Source organism: Pleurodeles waltl, chromosome 10, assembly GCF_031143425.1.
Source record: "Pleurodeles waltl isolate 20211129_DDA chromosome 10, aPleWal1.hap1.20221129, whole genome shotgun sequence".
In the NCBI taxonomy this organism is placed as follows: domain Eukaryota; kingdom Metazoa; phylum Chordata; class Amphibia; order Caudata; family Salamandridae; genus Pleurodeles; species Pleurodeles waltl.
The window spans coordinates 895,492,945-895,508,422 of record NC_090449.1 but is presented as its reverse complement, the minus strand read 5'-3'; the positions used below and the strand labels follow the sequence as shown (position 1 = coordinate 895,508,422).

The window sequence follows — 15,478 nt, the reverse complement described above, 5'->3', positions numbered from 1 at the left end:
CGGTACTCCTTGACTCCTCTCACAGCGACGAGCGTGCTCCTAGAAACACAGAGGGTGGACCCCATCGACACAGACTGTCTTTCAGGTCCTGCTGATGCAATTTGGAGGAGGTAAGACCTCGCTTTCCCTGAGAGCGACAGACCCCTGTGCACCCCGTCTTCTTCACCTCCTGGGGCCTCTGTGCACTATTTGCAAAATTCCTTTGTGCACAGCCTGGCCCAGGTCCCCAGCACTCCATCCTGCGACGCTCAACTCGCTGAGTTGACCGCAGCGGCGTGGGACTTGCTACACCAACTGCGTTTTGTCCCAGTGTCCTGGGACTACCGTGGATGCACTTTGGCATCCCGAGGGCTCTCCAAAGTGGTGAGAGCCCCCCTCTTCCTCCTCAAACAGAGTTGAGGCCACCAGGTCCCAGCTGGGTCCAGCAAGCGCCATTTTGATGCAAAACGCACATTTGTCGTAACCAAGCCTTGTTGGCTACTTCCAACATGAAATCACGTCTGCATCCATCTTCACGTCGTGGGACATCATTTGCATCATGCAGGAACCCGCTGGCATCTTCCTAGGGTGCATTCCTGCAGTCTTCGTCCAACCAGGGACTCTTCTTTTGCACCCTCTTTTGAGTTGGCAGGGGCTCCTGTCCTTCCTGGAACTTCCTACGACTTCTGGACTTGGTCCCCTTCTTTTGCAGGTCTTCAGGTCCAGGAATCCAGCAGTTGTTCTTTGCAGACTTGGTTGGTTGCTGCAGTAATCCATATCACGAGGTGTAGTGTGTCCTAAGGAGATTTACAGTACTTTATTCCTGCTTTTCTGGACTCTGGGATGGGGTAATTTACTTACCTTTACTGTATTCTTACTCTTCCAGTGACTCTGCACTCAATACATTTGTCTAGGGGGGAGTTTGTGATTTGCATTCCACTTTCTTAGTATATTGTTTGTGTTGCCCTTCGACCTATTTTCTCCCATTGCATTCTATAGCATTTCCTATTGTTTGCACTATCCTATGTCTTATGACTTGCCTTATTTTGGTGTCTAGTGTGTGTATATTGTGCATAATACTTACCTCCAGAAGGAGTATTGCCTCTAAGATATTTTTGGTACTGTGTCACCCAAATAAACTACCCTTATTTTTGGTAACACTGAGTATTGTCTTTACTTGTGTATAAGTACTGTGTAACTATAAGTGGTATTGCATGAGCTTTGCATGTCTCCTACTTCAGCCTAAGCTGTTCCTCTATAGCTACCTCTATCAGCCTAAGCTGCTAGAACACTACTACTTCACTAATAAGGGATAACTGGACCTGGTATAAGGTGTAAGTACCCAAGGTACCTACTACAAACCAGGCCAGCCTCCTACATCCATCTTGTGGCATGCTACAGCTAGAGGCATCCAAAATGGATCCCAGTGGTTTAAGTGCTAAGACACAGAAAACATCTCTCTCGCTCATACATACAGTCCTACTGCCATAAATGCATCACAGGCAAAGTCTACACACACAGCCACTCAACATACACATGGGATGTCAGCGCAAGGTGCTTGGTCCAGCATACTAGCAGTGTTTTACACAACAGGGGTCCATAGGCTGTACTTCCACTGGCAGATAAAATGGCGTAGTCAAACTATGAATCACAAAACATGGTGTGCTGTCATCACCACTTCATGTGAGGAAGTCCAAACAGGGACACTAGCCCACTGTTATCGATGAGAGTAGGCTGAGAGCTCCCCTCCAGGTCTCAGACCTCATGTTATCAGGGACAGGCCTAGACCTATGCACACAGGTAGATTATCGTCACCTGAGAGCCAATTAGAAATTGTCATCTTGGGCTTGTTGGGATACCAACGGAGCAGACAGTGGCCGGTGCGCAGGGTACGAGCATTCCAACTAAAGTGCAAGTTATAGTTTCCCAATATTACGTTAAGTTTGCACAGCTCCAGAACATGTGAAAACAATTGCTCTGTTCCCTCTCCACATTTCGGGCATTTAGCATCTGCTAAACCGAAATGGCAACAGTTCCCCCGGTGTTAGATATGCCCTATAGATCACGTAAAAGTTAATAAGCTTAAATTTGGTGTTCCTGCAGATTTTGGGTGTGCGTGCTAGTATGCCTTACCTTACCTCATCGGGAATGGGGGTGCCTAGGTCGTCCTCCCATTTTTGTCGGAGACTCACCAGGGGCGCAGTGAGATCTGATCTTATTCTTCATTAAGAGCATGTTACCGCTTTACAAGTGCCTGTTGCACTCTTCAAGTATTGACATACCTCAGACTTCCAATGTTTGTTCACTGCCGTAGTGACCACCCCATGTAGACTCCTGTACCTATTTTCATGGTGCTTGTTTAATATTTTATTTTTTTAAGACTAGCCAGCAAAATGTGGCCTGCCATTCCTCTTTTTAAAAAACTGTGTTTCTGCTGCATAAGTTTCCTTTTTTTATTTACCAATTCATCCCAGATCAGTAAATAAATAATGGCACTTACATGTTCGTGCATATGCTATCATGCACGTATGCGCCTGTAAAATGACAGTCATCATTTACCCTTTTTTTTTTTGCCATGCTGCACAGCACCTGCAATAAATGTTTTTTGCTGATGCTATATAGCATTGCCAAATGCATTGGCAAAGCCAATAGGTCACCAAGGCAAGTCCTAATGGCTTTGCCAATGCTTGTTTTATTTGTACAGGCAAACCCCCTCCCAGAATCCTCCCTTTCCATGCAGGGCTTTAATCCACCTTACCACATGCTCTGTTTTCCCAATTGTGATTTTGCACCTCTCCACTGCCCAGCAGTGTCTTTGTGTCTAGCTCTTATTTCCAGGATGTGGGTTCTCAGGTTTGTTGTGTTATTGTGCATGGGCTGTCCTTTGTATTCTAGTAACATTTCGTCCAAACCGTATATGTGTTCCCATTTGCCTAAACCTTTGTAATGCTCTTAATGTATGGTACATAATTTGAAATAAGCCCAGTGTATTACAGCCCTTGTCTACTGTTGCACCATTGGGACGTCTGGCAATTTCCACGCCATAGCTACACTACCTTTAACCAGAACCAACACTAAACTCAGGCATTTACCGCCATTCTTATTCTTTTTTGAGATGTGGAAACAGACCCCAGCAGGCATTATCTCAGGTTGAGAACAGTCAAACTATCCAGGATGTTATCCAGCCTTTATATTATCTTGGCCCAAAATCACTATCAGGCAAATCAATGTCATATGAAAGAAACCAGTATCAGGCGCGAGACATCTCCTGTCTTCAAAAGGGTATATAAGACCTGTTGCCTTGTTGGTTAGGTATGCCCTATATAGGGGACATGGCTTGGTGCCGCCCAAGTGTGATGGCTGCTTCTCTCTAAGCTCCAGTAAGTCGGTACCTTTTTCTGTTCCTGGAGCTTTTCCCCTGCAACCAAATTGTGCCAAAAAATTGTGTAACCTACTTTGGAGTTCAGCAGGGTGACAGTATGAGTGTAGCCGACCTGCTTTGCAATCACTAGAGTGAGCCGGTCAAACACAGCAACCTGCCTGGAGCCAACAATGAGGCCCACATGACTAGAGTCGCCCAACAAAAGTCCTCCTCCCCCTTCTGGGCCCGGTAAGGCTGCCATTCCCAACGCATGGAGGAAGCTAAAGTGATCCGGCGCTGGCGTGCTCCAAGCCCTTAAGAAGGTTTGAAACACACAAGATGCAGCTGAGCGATGCCACTCTTCTAAATGACCCACACATTCACAAGGCTTGCAGTCTGCCACAACGGCAGTCTGCCCGAACCGGTTGGCGGCCTCCTCTGGAGTTGACACTCTGCAGGGCCAGGGGACATGTCAGACAAGCTAGATCCGGAGGATCTGATCTACCCCCGCTCTGTGGAATGGTCCCCCTCAGATAAAATTGCCACCTATGTGGCTAACCACCTCAGGAAATCCCTTGAGAAGGAGGTCCGTGCGAAGCTCAAAGCAGAGTGCCCTCGGCCCTCCCTGACAGGGAGATGGATCCTTGCATGGCCACGTTTCTCCAAAAATGTATCCGTGACACCAAGAAGGTGATAGATAGGTGATGGAAGTCTTGTCAAGACAAACTCCTCAACATGGTAGGTCCTCTCACAAACATTTTGGAGCTAGCAGTAGAGGCCAAGTCATCAGGCGCCATGCTCCCACCAGAGGTCGTCTTTGGATGGATCCAATGCGCGGTCATCTTCTTGGGCAATACTAACTGCCCTCATTCGACAGAGAGGTACCTTTCGATACTCATTAAGGTGGACCCAAAACTAGGTGACCCTGCTTCTACTAAAGCAAGAGTGATGGTTCGGGGGCCTGTTTGGCAACCCTTTTGTGAAGGAAATGGCCACATCTGTGGCTACCTTCACATCCCTAGATAAAGCCCAATCATCGATTAAAAAAAAAAAAAAAAAAAAAGGTTTTCCAACGCCGCCTTTCTGGGGGCAGGTTGTGGCAGAGGGTGCTTGGACAGATGTTTCTACTTCCAAGGCCCTCCAACAGGACAGACCTACTGTAAAGGCCAAGACCAGCCCTGTGACGGGGACTCTTTCCTATCCTGAAGGGGCCAGAGAGGAAGAAGATCCAGAGGTTTCTTCAGGAGTCATCCTCAGGGACTCCAAGCCAGTAGGTGTTTCCGTCCTCTCTCACCTAAAGGTAGTGGGTTGTCTGGCTCGGTTTATTCACAATTGTGAGCCTAGTACTACAGATACCTGGGTGCTACAAACTGTACGTGGGTTTCAAATAGAGTTTTATGGTTCCCCCACTCAAACCTCATGTCCACACCCTCTACTTTTCTCCCAAGAGCAACAGCGGCTCATAGATCTGGAGGTGGACAACTTGCTCCACAAGGACGCAATCGCATGCTGCTGCACCCCGGGGGGTGTCTCAGCAACATTTTCCTGGTAGAGAAGCAGTTTGGCAGCCAGTGCCCGGTTATCAACCTTCGCATCACAAGTATGTCTGGTTGGGCTACTGCCTTTTCAAAATAGAAGGGATCCATCTCCTTCGCGATCTGCTACGTCTGGACAACTGGATGGTGCCCCTAGACCTAAAGGATGCGTGTACCTCACAGTCCCCATTTTAACTCCCCATCGTCTGTTCCTGCGATTCCAGTAGCAGGGCAGTACTCACAAATTCAAAACTCTACCCTTCGGGGTTTCCTCTGCCCCTTGGTGCTTCACCATGGGCCTCAAATCAGTGGTGGAACACCTGAGGTCTCAGGAGTACCGTCTTATAATTTACCTCAACAACCGCCTCATTCTAAACCAATGCCCAGTGCATTTGCAGCACAAACTTCAGGAAGCAATCCTCCTGGGGTTTACCAGAAATCGCTGCTGGTGCCTCCCAAACAAACCTCCTTTTTAGGCTTCGTCATCAACTCAGTGGATATAGCCCTCAGTCTCCTCTCCAGGAAGGTATCAAAGATTCACAGGGAACTAAGAAAGACCTTGTCCAAACCCTCAACCTCCCTGCATCAAGTGGCTCTGATAGTGGGACTCCTCTATCAAAGCCATATTGCCGGCCTCACTTCACTACTGAGCCCTGCAATGCCTCAAAGCCTCCCACCTCCGCAGAGGCCTTCAATACTTGGAGCAGATTTCTCTCACAATCGAAGTCTGGATGGAAATGTGATGGTGGCTGGCCCACATGGAGCCCTGGAATGGTCTTGCCATTTTGGTTCTGACCCAGACCTCATCATCGAGTCCAACGGCAGAAAATCCGGGTGGGGGGGGGGGGGGCTGCGTTGTCAAAATTCCTTCAACAGCGGGAAGTAGTCAGCAGACGAACGGGCCTCACATATCAACTGCCTGGAACTAATGGCAGGTTTGTTCGTGGTGAAATGCTAGACCAAGGAGAAGGTGAACTGTTGCGTTCTTCTAAAGATGGACAACTTCTCAGCAGTCTGCTATATAAATCACTAGGGGGCATCCGGTCAAAACTCCTCGCGGACTTGGCCAAGGAGTTTTGGAGTTACTGCTTGGACAACAACATTTCAGTCCTAGTGTAATACCTTCCTGGGGTGTCCAACCAGACTACGGACTGGTGCTCAAGGGATTGGCCCTACACAAGTTTGTGGCAATTAGATCCCAGCATTTTCTCACAGCAGAACTCACTTTGGGGCCCATTCTCAGTAGACCTTTTTGCCTCAGGGCTCAACCACTAACTTCTAAGATACTTCAGCTGGAAGCTGGATCCACAGATGGTGGTGACAGATGCCTTCCTTCAAGATTTGTTGAAGAAGAAAGGCTATGCGTTCCCCAGTTTGCCATGATCACAAGACTATCAGCACAAATAAGCAGGCAACAAGCGGAGGTGGTGCTGATCACGCCAGTCTGGGGATCTCAAGTGTGGTTTCCAGTTCTTCTGGAACTTTCCTGGGATTTTCCACCCTGTCTTCCCCACGCTCCAGATATTCTATGGAACCCTCTAGGTCAGTGTCACTCACTAGTCTACCTCTAATCGCATGGAGGATTTCCAGGGGAGGTGGAGAGTCCCAGGACTTTCACAAAAGGCTGAGTGATTGCTTGCCACGGCTTGGGCCAATGACACTGCCAAACGTTACATTTCTGATGGATACAACTACCTGTGGATTCCTCACCTAATGAATACTCCCATGGCGCCAGCATTCGACTGAAATCTTCTTCCTAGTCTCTGCACGTCGAGGAGGACGTCACTCTAGCCCACGCGACGCCGTCTGACGTCATACAGGCAATAAGAGGTCCTCGACGACGTGCCGACGTCAGTTCCCTTTCTTCTGTGCATTCGAAACGGTTATCTTCGAGGGAGCAACTGTTACTTTCGTGGTTACAGTGTATTTTTTGCTGCGTAGTCCTTCTCTGCAGTAATAATGTCGCAGAGAAAGTCGGGTTTTAAGCCTTGTCGTGAGTGTGGGGGCAAGATGTCAGTTACGGATCCGCACTCCGACTGCCTTTGGTGTTTGAGCTCCGACCACGACGTCTCGACTTGCGATTCATGCCAGCACATGAATCTAAAGGCCCTCAAGGAACGTGAGGCTAAGTTGTTTATGGCGAAGTCGAAGAAAGAAAAACATCGCAAGAAGTCTTCTTCGCCAAGGCATCGGCGTCATCGAGACTCCCTGCGCCGTAGAGATTCACGGCGCCATTCAAGCAAGGAGACTCGTTCCAGGTCTTCGGATCGGCGCCGGAGGACTTGGGAGGTCAGTCCCACGGTCACGCCGCATCCGTCGACGCCGTTGCCCTCTCTGGCGTCACCGACTTCACTTGGACAGGCGTCGGTGATTGAAGTGGTGCAGCCTCTGGTGTTGTCTCCGGCGTCCGAACGTCGAGACCGGCGTCGGGGTCGCCTCCAATACAGGCACCCCAGTATCCGGCTTTTCCCACCCTTGGAGCCAATAGTACCGCATTCCTAAATGCGATGTATACCATCTTCCAACAGATGGCTCCAGGGGGTGCTCCGGCTGGCCCTTTGGCCTTTTCATTGGGTGATCCTGCGCCTCTATGGCCGGCACCCTTTATACCCTTTCTCCCTTTTGGGAACATGGGCTCGGCGCCGGTGTCGGCGCCGGTGGCTTCAGAGGGATTGGCCCAGGAGATTTCCATCCCGTCGACGTCGGGATTTCGTCCTGTGACTCCGGTGGGTCCATCAGCTCCGTGTTCTCTACGCCCTGCTCTTTCATCGGCGCCGAAGTTACCTGTGGCGCCGGACGCAGCGTCGGTTGCTTCTGGGGATCGGCGCCGATCTTTGACTTCGGCGGAGGCCATGTCGACTCCACGTATCGAGCAGAGGCTTCATTCGAGGAGACGTGCTCTCCGTTTATTAGAGGAGCAGGAGTACCAACGAGTCCTGGAGGAAGGAGAACTAGAGGACTTGGGTGATGGACTGCATGGTCTGAATACAGCCAGTGGGCTGGACACTTCCCCTGAGTGGGATCTTTCGTCTCCAGGGAAATACACGGAGGAGGCTGCTTCCTTTCACGCTGTGGTACGGAAGGCAGCTAACTTTCTGGACCTACCTTTGCCGGTGGCAGAGGCAAAGCAGAATCTTCTGACAGAGGTGCTACATCCGGCCTCAGCTGCGGCGGAGCCTCTCTTGCCGTTCAATGACGCTTTGCTGGATCCGGTGCTAGAGGTGTGGAAGAGACCAGTATCTTCCCCAGCGGTGCATAGGGCCGTGGCCAGGAGGTATCGAGCTGCACCATCTGACCCTGGTTTTCTTTCTAGACACCCTACACCTGAGAGCTTGGTGGTGCAGGCCTCCTGTTCATCTAAATCAGCGCCTGGTTCTTTCCCGACGGTGCCTGGGGACAGGGACTCGAAGAAGCTGGATGCGCAGTCCAAGACATTTTTTTCATCCTGCAGACTGGCGTTGAAGGCCACCAACGCAACTTGTATTCTGGGGAGATATATCCATGCTCTGATGGATGACATTTCCTCATCATTTACGGAGCTTCCCCAGGGTCTTTTGGATGTTGTTTCGGACGCCCAGGCTGCCGCGACCCAGATTATTCAGTCTGGGCTGGACACGACCGACTCGGTGGCCAGAGCAATGGGCACGGCTGTGGTGGCAAGGAGACAGGCCTGGCTCCGTAATTCGGGGTTTTCTGCGGATGTGCAGTCAACCCTATTGGATCTCCCTTTTGATGGGGACAAACTGTTTGGGGCCAAGGCTGATTCGGCCTTGGAGCGATTTAAGGAGAGCAGGGCCACAGCCAAATCGTTAGGGCTCCAAGCTCCTTCTTCCTCTGCCTCTTCCAGATTTTTCAGGAGGTTTCGTGGATTTGGGCGTGGCTCTTCCTCCTCTTCCTTTCGGGGGAGATTCCAGCAACCTGCCTCTTTCCATCCCTATAGATCTTTTAGAGGGAGAGGTAGGGCCCGCACCAGAGGAGCCTCTCAGCAGCACTCTGCCTCTTCCTCGTCCTCTGGAGGGGTGCAGCAGGGAAAGCAGCCTTAGGCTTCCACCATTTCCCACTCAAACTCCTCTCCTGTAGGGGGAAGATTACGGCATTTTCTCCGCAAGTGGAAGACTATTACAACGGACACTTGGGTTCTCAGTATTGTGGGAAAAGGCTACACCCTTCCCTTTCGGGAGTTCCCGCCCCCCATCCCGCCTCGCCCATCTTATTGTTCAGAAGAACACCTCCTGTTGCTAGAACAGGAGGTACAAGTCCTCCTTTCAAAGGGCGCGGTGGAGTTGGTCCCAGAGCAGGAAAGGGGTCGAGGTTGTTACTCAAGGTATTTCCTGATTCCCAAGAAGGATGGTCGGTTGAGACCAATCCTGGATCTGAGGATCTTGAATTGGTTCCTCAAACAGGAAAAGTTCAAGATGCTAACCCTAGCTCAGGTGCTTTTGGCGTTGAACAAGGAAGATTGGATGGTGTCTGTCGACTTGCAGGATGCTTACTTTCATATCCCGATACTCAAGTCACACAGGAAGTATCTCCGGTTTGTGGTAGGATCGCAGCACTATCAGTTTGCGGTCCTTCTGTTTGGTCTTACTTCAGCACCTCGAGTCTTCACGAAGGTGATGTCGGTGGTTGCGGCAGAGCTCAGAAGGAAGGGGATAGCAGTATTCCCTTACTTGGACGACTGGTTGATCAAAGCCAAGTCTCCGGAGCTTGTGTCTCATCATCTGCAGTCAACGACTCAGTTGTTGTTCGACCTGGGCTTTTCGGTGAACGAGCCCAAATCTCACCTGGAGCCCTCTCAGCGCCTCCTGTTCATAGGGGCAGTACTGGATACAACATTGAGTCGAGCCTTTCCTCCGCCTCAGCGGATTCAAGATATTCAGGAATTGGTTCCAATGTTTCGAAGTGGAGCAGTAGTTCCAGTCCTCAAGGTCCTTCATCTGCTCGGTCTGTTTGCCTCCTGCATTCTGTTGGTCACGCATGCTCGCTGGCACATGAGGGCTCTTCAGTGGTGCCTCCGAAGGCAGTGGTCTCAACACAAAGGAGATCTAGAAGGTGCTGTCAAGATCTCCAGAGATGCTGCTGTGGACTTGAAGTGGTGGATTGCGAGCAACAATCTTTCACAAGGAAAGCAGTTCGCGCAGTCGCCACCAGTGGCCACGGTCATAACGGATGCTTCCACTCTAGGGTGGGGAGCTCATCTGGGGGATCTGGAGATCAAAGGCCTTTGGTCTCCAGAGGAACAGATGTTTCATATCAATCTGTTAGAGTTACGGGCTGTACGTCTGGCTCTCAAGGCCTTCCTCCCTTCCCTTCGTGGTCAGTCGATACAGGTCCTAATACTACCACGATGTGGTACATAAACAAACAGGGAGGAGTAGGGTCGTACCTTCTCTGCAGAGAAGCTCTTCGACTATGGTCCTGGGCAAAGGACCATCAGATTTGCTTGGTAGCAAATCATCTGGCCGGGGTCATGAATGTACGTGCGGACAGTCTCAGTCGCCAATTCTCGGCAGACCACGAGTGGCGTCTCCATCCAGATCAAGTCAGTTTAATCTTCCAAAGGTGGGGGTTTCCTCGGGTAGATCTGTTTGCCACTCTGGAGAACGCGCATTTTCTGTTATTCTGCAGCCTCCAGTATCCGATGCAGGGAGCGTTGGGGGACGCGTTTCAAATAACCTGGTGCGGCCAGTTGTTTTACGCGTTTCCTCCCATACCCTTGATTCCTCAAGTATTGAGGAAGATTTGCCAAGACCGGGCTCTAGTAATCTTAATAGCTCCGGATTGGCCAAGGAGGGTGTGGTACTCAGACCTTCTCCAACTCTCAATGTGCCCTCCGCTCCGTCTCCCTATCAGGGCAGACCTCCTCTCGCAGTCGCAGGGGCAGGTTTTACACCCCAACCTCCAGAGTCTGCACCTACATGCCTGGAGATTGATCAGGGCAACCTGAGTTCCTTCTCTCTCCCGCCTGATGTAGTGGATGTTATATTAGCAGCCAGGCGACACTCCACTAAATCTATCTACGCTAATAGGTGGTCTAAATTTGTGACGTGGTGTGGAGAGAAGCAGATTAATCCCTTACAAGCTCATCTATCGGACGTTTTGTCTTTTGCTCTGTTTCTAGCGCAGAAAGGTTGTGCAGTGGCTACGATAAAGGGTTATTTATCGGCCTTGTCAGCCTTCATATGTCTTCCAGACCAACCATCGTTATTTAAATCCCCTATTGTTGTCAGATTCTTGAAAGGTCTTCTAAATAAATATCCTCCAAAACCATTCGTTATGCCGCAATGGGATTTGTCCTTGGTCTTGACTTTCCTTATGGGGTCCCCTTTTGAACCTATGCATTCTTGCCCCATTAAGGTATTTGGTTATAAAAACAGACTTCCTGGTTGCTATAACATCTGCAAGGAGAGTGAGTGAGTTGCAGGCCTTATCGGTAAAGCCCCCTTATACAACTTTTTATGGGGATAAGGTGGTGTTGAGGACCAAGGCTGCTTTCCTCCCGAAGGTTGTTTCACCTTTCCATTTGGCTCAGACAATTACTTTGTCCACGTTCTATCCTCCACCTCATCCTTCTAAAGAGGAAGAAAGACTGCACCGGTTGGACCCAAAGAGAGCGTTAAGCTTCTTTATTGATAGAACAAAGGATTTCAGGCTGGAGGATCAGCTGTTCATTGGATACGTGGGCAAGAGGAGAGGAAAGGCAGTCCACAAGAGAACACTATCCAGGTGGGTTGTTCTTTGCATTAAAATCTGTTACTCTTTGGCAAAGAAGGATCCTCCTGAGGGCATTAGAGCTCATTCCACCAGAGCTAAGTCGGCCACTTCAGCCTTGGCCAGAGGTGTTCCTGTGGTCGACATCTGCAAGGCCGCAACTTGGTCGTCCCTTCACACTTTTGCAAAACATTACTGTTTGGATTCTGAGGTTAGAAGGGACGGCCTTTTTGCACGGTCAGTGCTGCAGAATTTCTTGGTTTGACCATTTAGGCACCCGCCACCGGGCGTGGTAGTGCTTTGGGACTCTATTCATTAGGTGAGGAATCCACAGGTAGTTGTATCCATCAGAAGAACGAGTTACTTACCTTCGGTAACGACTTTTCTGGTGGATACATAAGCTACCTGTGGATTCCTCACGGTCCCACCCGCCTCCCCGTTGCCTTTCTGGTCTTACCAAGTAATCCTTGACTGTGCTCCTCTTGGTCTTCAAGGTTGCAGTAGATGTTGTATATATGGATATTTGTGTATTTTTATCTGTATATATATATATGTATATATCTTTGTGTATATACATGATTTGCATATATTTGTTGGTTAAAAAAAAAAAAAAAAAAAAGAGAGGGAGAGTTATATTAAATTTACAGCTATTCATTGCAATGTTGTGTATTTTACAATGTTATGGTATTTAACGTTGCTCTTTCATTGCATTGGGTTGTTGTTCTCATGCACGTAAAAAATTGTTGGTACTGACGTCGGCACGTCGTCGAGGACCTCTTATTGCCTGTATGACGTCAGACGGCGTCGCGTGGGCTAGAGTGACGTCCTCGTCGACGTGCAGAGACTAGGAAGAAGATTTCCGTCGAATGCTGGCGCCATGGGAGTATTCATTAGGTGAGGAATCCACAGGTAGCTTATGTATCCACCAGAAAAGTCGTTACCGAAGGTAAGTAACTCATTCATCTGCATGGTCCAGATGGGTATGTTGGTGCCTTCAACTCAGTGAGGATCCCATGGGGTGTGGCTTTGTTCCCATCCTGAATTTCTTGGCTGCTCAGGGTTTGGGCTATAGGATGGTGAACTCTTATCTCTCTGCCATTACGGCAGGACACCTGCCTGTGCAAGGAGCCCTGGTCAGGGAGCATCCCTTAACATGCAAACTGATGTGGGGGTGAGTCAGGCTCTCCTTGCCTCCGGAGCCTCGCTACTTGGAACTTTGGGATGTTGATGTGTTGTCAAACCCCCTTTGCTCTTGGCCGAGGAATGAGTATTTGCCAAATTGTCGATGCTCCTTTGTTTGGTGTCCTGCCGTAGGGTTTTAGAGGTCAGAGCCCTGGACATTTCAAGTCGAGTTTCTATATCTCTAGGTGAACTAAAACTGATTCACGAATGGTCACTTATCCAGCTTTTGACAAGCAACCAAAGCTTTGTGTGGTACACTGCCTGAAGTCGTATGAACAGGTCATGGTGGATTACTAAACCCTGTAACAAGGTTGTTTTTACTAAGGCTTTTGGTTCTGCTGGGTCCTCCATTGGGTCTAAGTATACTACCTTGTTGGTTGTTCCACTTGTTTTCACCATTTGCAATATGGCGTTTGTTGTTTCGTGCCATGTTTGTAAGAATATGAATAGTTTCTTCTAGGATACAGTAGTTGTAGGAAAGTGCCTCATTTGACATGGTCACCCCACCCCCACTTTTTGCCTTGTTTCTGGTGCAATTTTGAGTGAACTTGCACGGGGTCCCTGCTAAACAGGCCCACAGTGCCACATCTTGTTCCCTAGAACTGCAGTCATTTTTACCAATTGCCAATCTTTTAGCTACCACTATAAGTCCCTAATAGATGGTACCCCTAATACCTAGGGCATGGGTTACTAAAGGAAGGCCCCTGAGGGCTGCAGCATGACTTTTCCCACATTCAGAGACCCCTCCCCCCCTAACAAAGTGCACACAGTGCTGCTTTCGCAGGCTGCGTGTCTTGGTGCAGACCTAAAATGAAAACACGACATGGCACACAGCCTGTGTGTCCTGTCCCCTTCATACTGCATACAATATATGTAAGTCACCCCTTTAGTAGGCCTTTCATCCGTAAAGGCAGGGTGCATTATATTACATGTGAGGGCATACCTGCATGGTCAGATATGCCCCTGCTAGGTCTTTGTTGGTTCTCAGACATACTAAGTGAACGGAGCAGCCATTTTAAGTACATGTGTTGGGCTGGCCATTACACAGCTACATGATGATAGTGACAATAGGGATGTTTGGTATCAAACATCTTGTATTAATAAACCCTCACTAAATCTAGTGATGGATTTATTTATACATGCTCTCAGAGGGCACCTTAGAGGTCCCCCTTGAAAAACCTATTAACTCCTAGCATGGGCAATGACTGGTCAAAACCAGTACAGCCACCTTAGGCAGAGTTCTGGCCCGCTGAGGTGAGAGACAATGCTCTTGAGGCTCAGAACAAAGACCTACTCTGGGCAGAGGTGTGATCTCCTCTCCCAGGCAGGATGGACAATCCAGGGTGGGGAGCTTCAAAGGCCTTGTCGCCATTGAAATGCGACCCAGGCCTCTACAAATGGTGGAGGAGGCCGACCCCCAGTTCCTGACCCTACTTTTGGCTGCAGGACCGGCAGGGAAATGCCCCTAGGGTAGGCGAGCTGAAGTGGACACTACTTTTTAAATTCCTCAATCTTGCATGGAAGGAATTAGGCCAAAAGGGTTAGGGCTATGCCACTTCCCAAAGGAAGGGGTCACAGGAAGGGTGTAGTCACCACAAAGGTGAGTAGCCTATTGGCCACCACCTGGCACTCCGTGTAACACCCCTAATTCAGTATTTAGGTGGCACCCCTGAACCCTAGAATCAGATTCCTGTCGACCTAAGAAGAGCCGGACAAAACAGAAGTCGCCCAACAGAGAAGACTGAGGAAACCTACCTACTTGGCCCCAACCCTACGAGCCTGTCTGCAGATTTCAAAGAAACCTGCACCCAGAAGACGACTGTCCTGCAGCCCAGTGACCTCCAAAGCCTTGGGAGGACTGCCTGCCTTCGATAAAGACCAAGAACTCTTATGAACAGCAGACCTGTCCGGAAGAAAGCATCTCTAAAGAACAAGAAGTCTGCCTGAGGAACCGCAAAACCGTCACCTGGAACCACCTCTCCACCCGACGCCTCCGGCCCGAGTCCAAGCTGCCCACCCGTCCAGTGAAGGTTCCCCAGTGCTTCTGGCCAAGAGTCCACCGTGGGCTTGACCCCTGCCAGACACCAAAGCGATGCATGCAACCTAAATCCAAGGACTCCCCCTGACCGCGGCCTGCCTGGTTAACAATGAAGACTCTGAAAATGGCACTGTGTTGATTTTTGAAACGGAAATGTATTTTTAATTGAAAATTTCTTTGGTTCAAAGCATATATAAAAGCAACTGTTAATTTTCTAAATTGGTCTCGGATTTATTAATTTAGTATGTGCTCATTTATTGCCTCTGTGAGTATAGCAAATGCTTACCACAACTCCTTGATAAGCCTAACTGCTCACCCACACTACCACAGTAAGAGCACTAGACCTATCTATTTCTGCCTCTGCAAATCTTTGGGGATCCACTGGACTCTGCACAGTGTACTTAATTTCAGTGCACTATATAGAGAGCCAGCTTCTTACAGTAGTTACCCTGTATTTATTACATTTTCTTCAGGTAGCGATTCAACAAAAGGAGATTAGAGAGAGATGATTCACCTGTTGCGTCAAGAAAGAGGACGTGCAGTGGAGGATGGCTGATTATATGGACTATCATTCTGACTATTGATCGGGTGTTTTATGTCGTTCTTTCCCTTGGCATCTTGGGAAAGGTAGTTTGTTACTTTGAATACTGCTGCTGGCAAATAAAGGATCGA

At 49.3% G+C, this 15,478-nt stretch overlaps 1 protein-coding gene across 1 annotated transcript in view; it reads left to right on the top strand.

Moving 5' to 3' along the window:
- CLXN (calaxin) overlaps positions 1-15,478 on the top strand; it is a 153,294-nt gene that overhangs the window by 136,854 nt on the left and 962 nt on the right. The gene's annotated exons all lie outside the window — the stretch shown is intronic.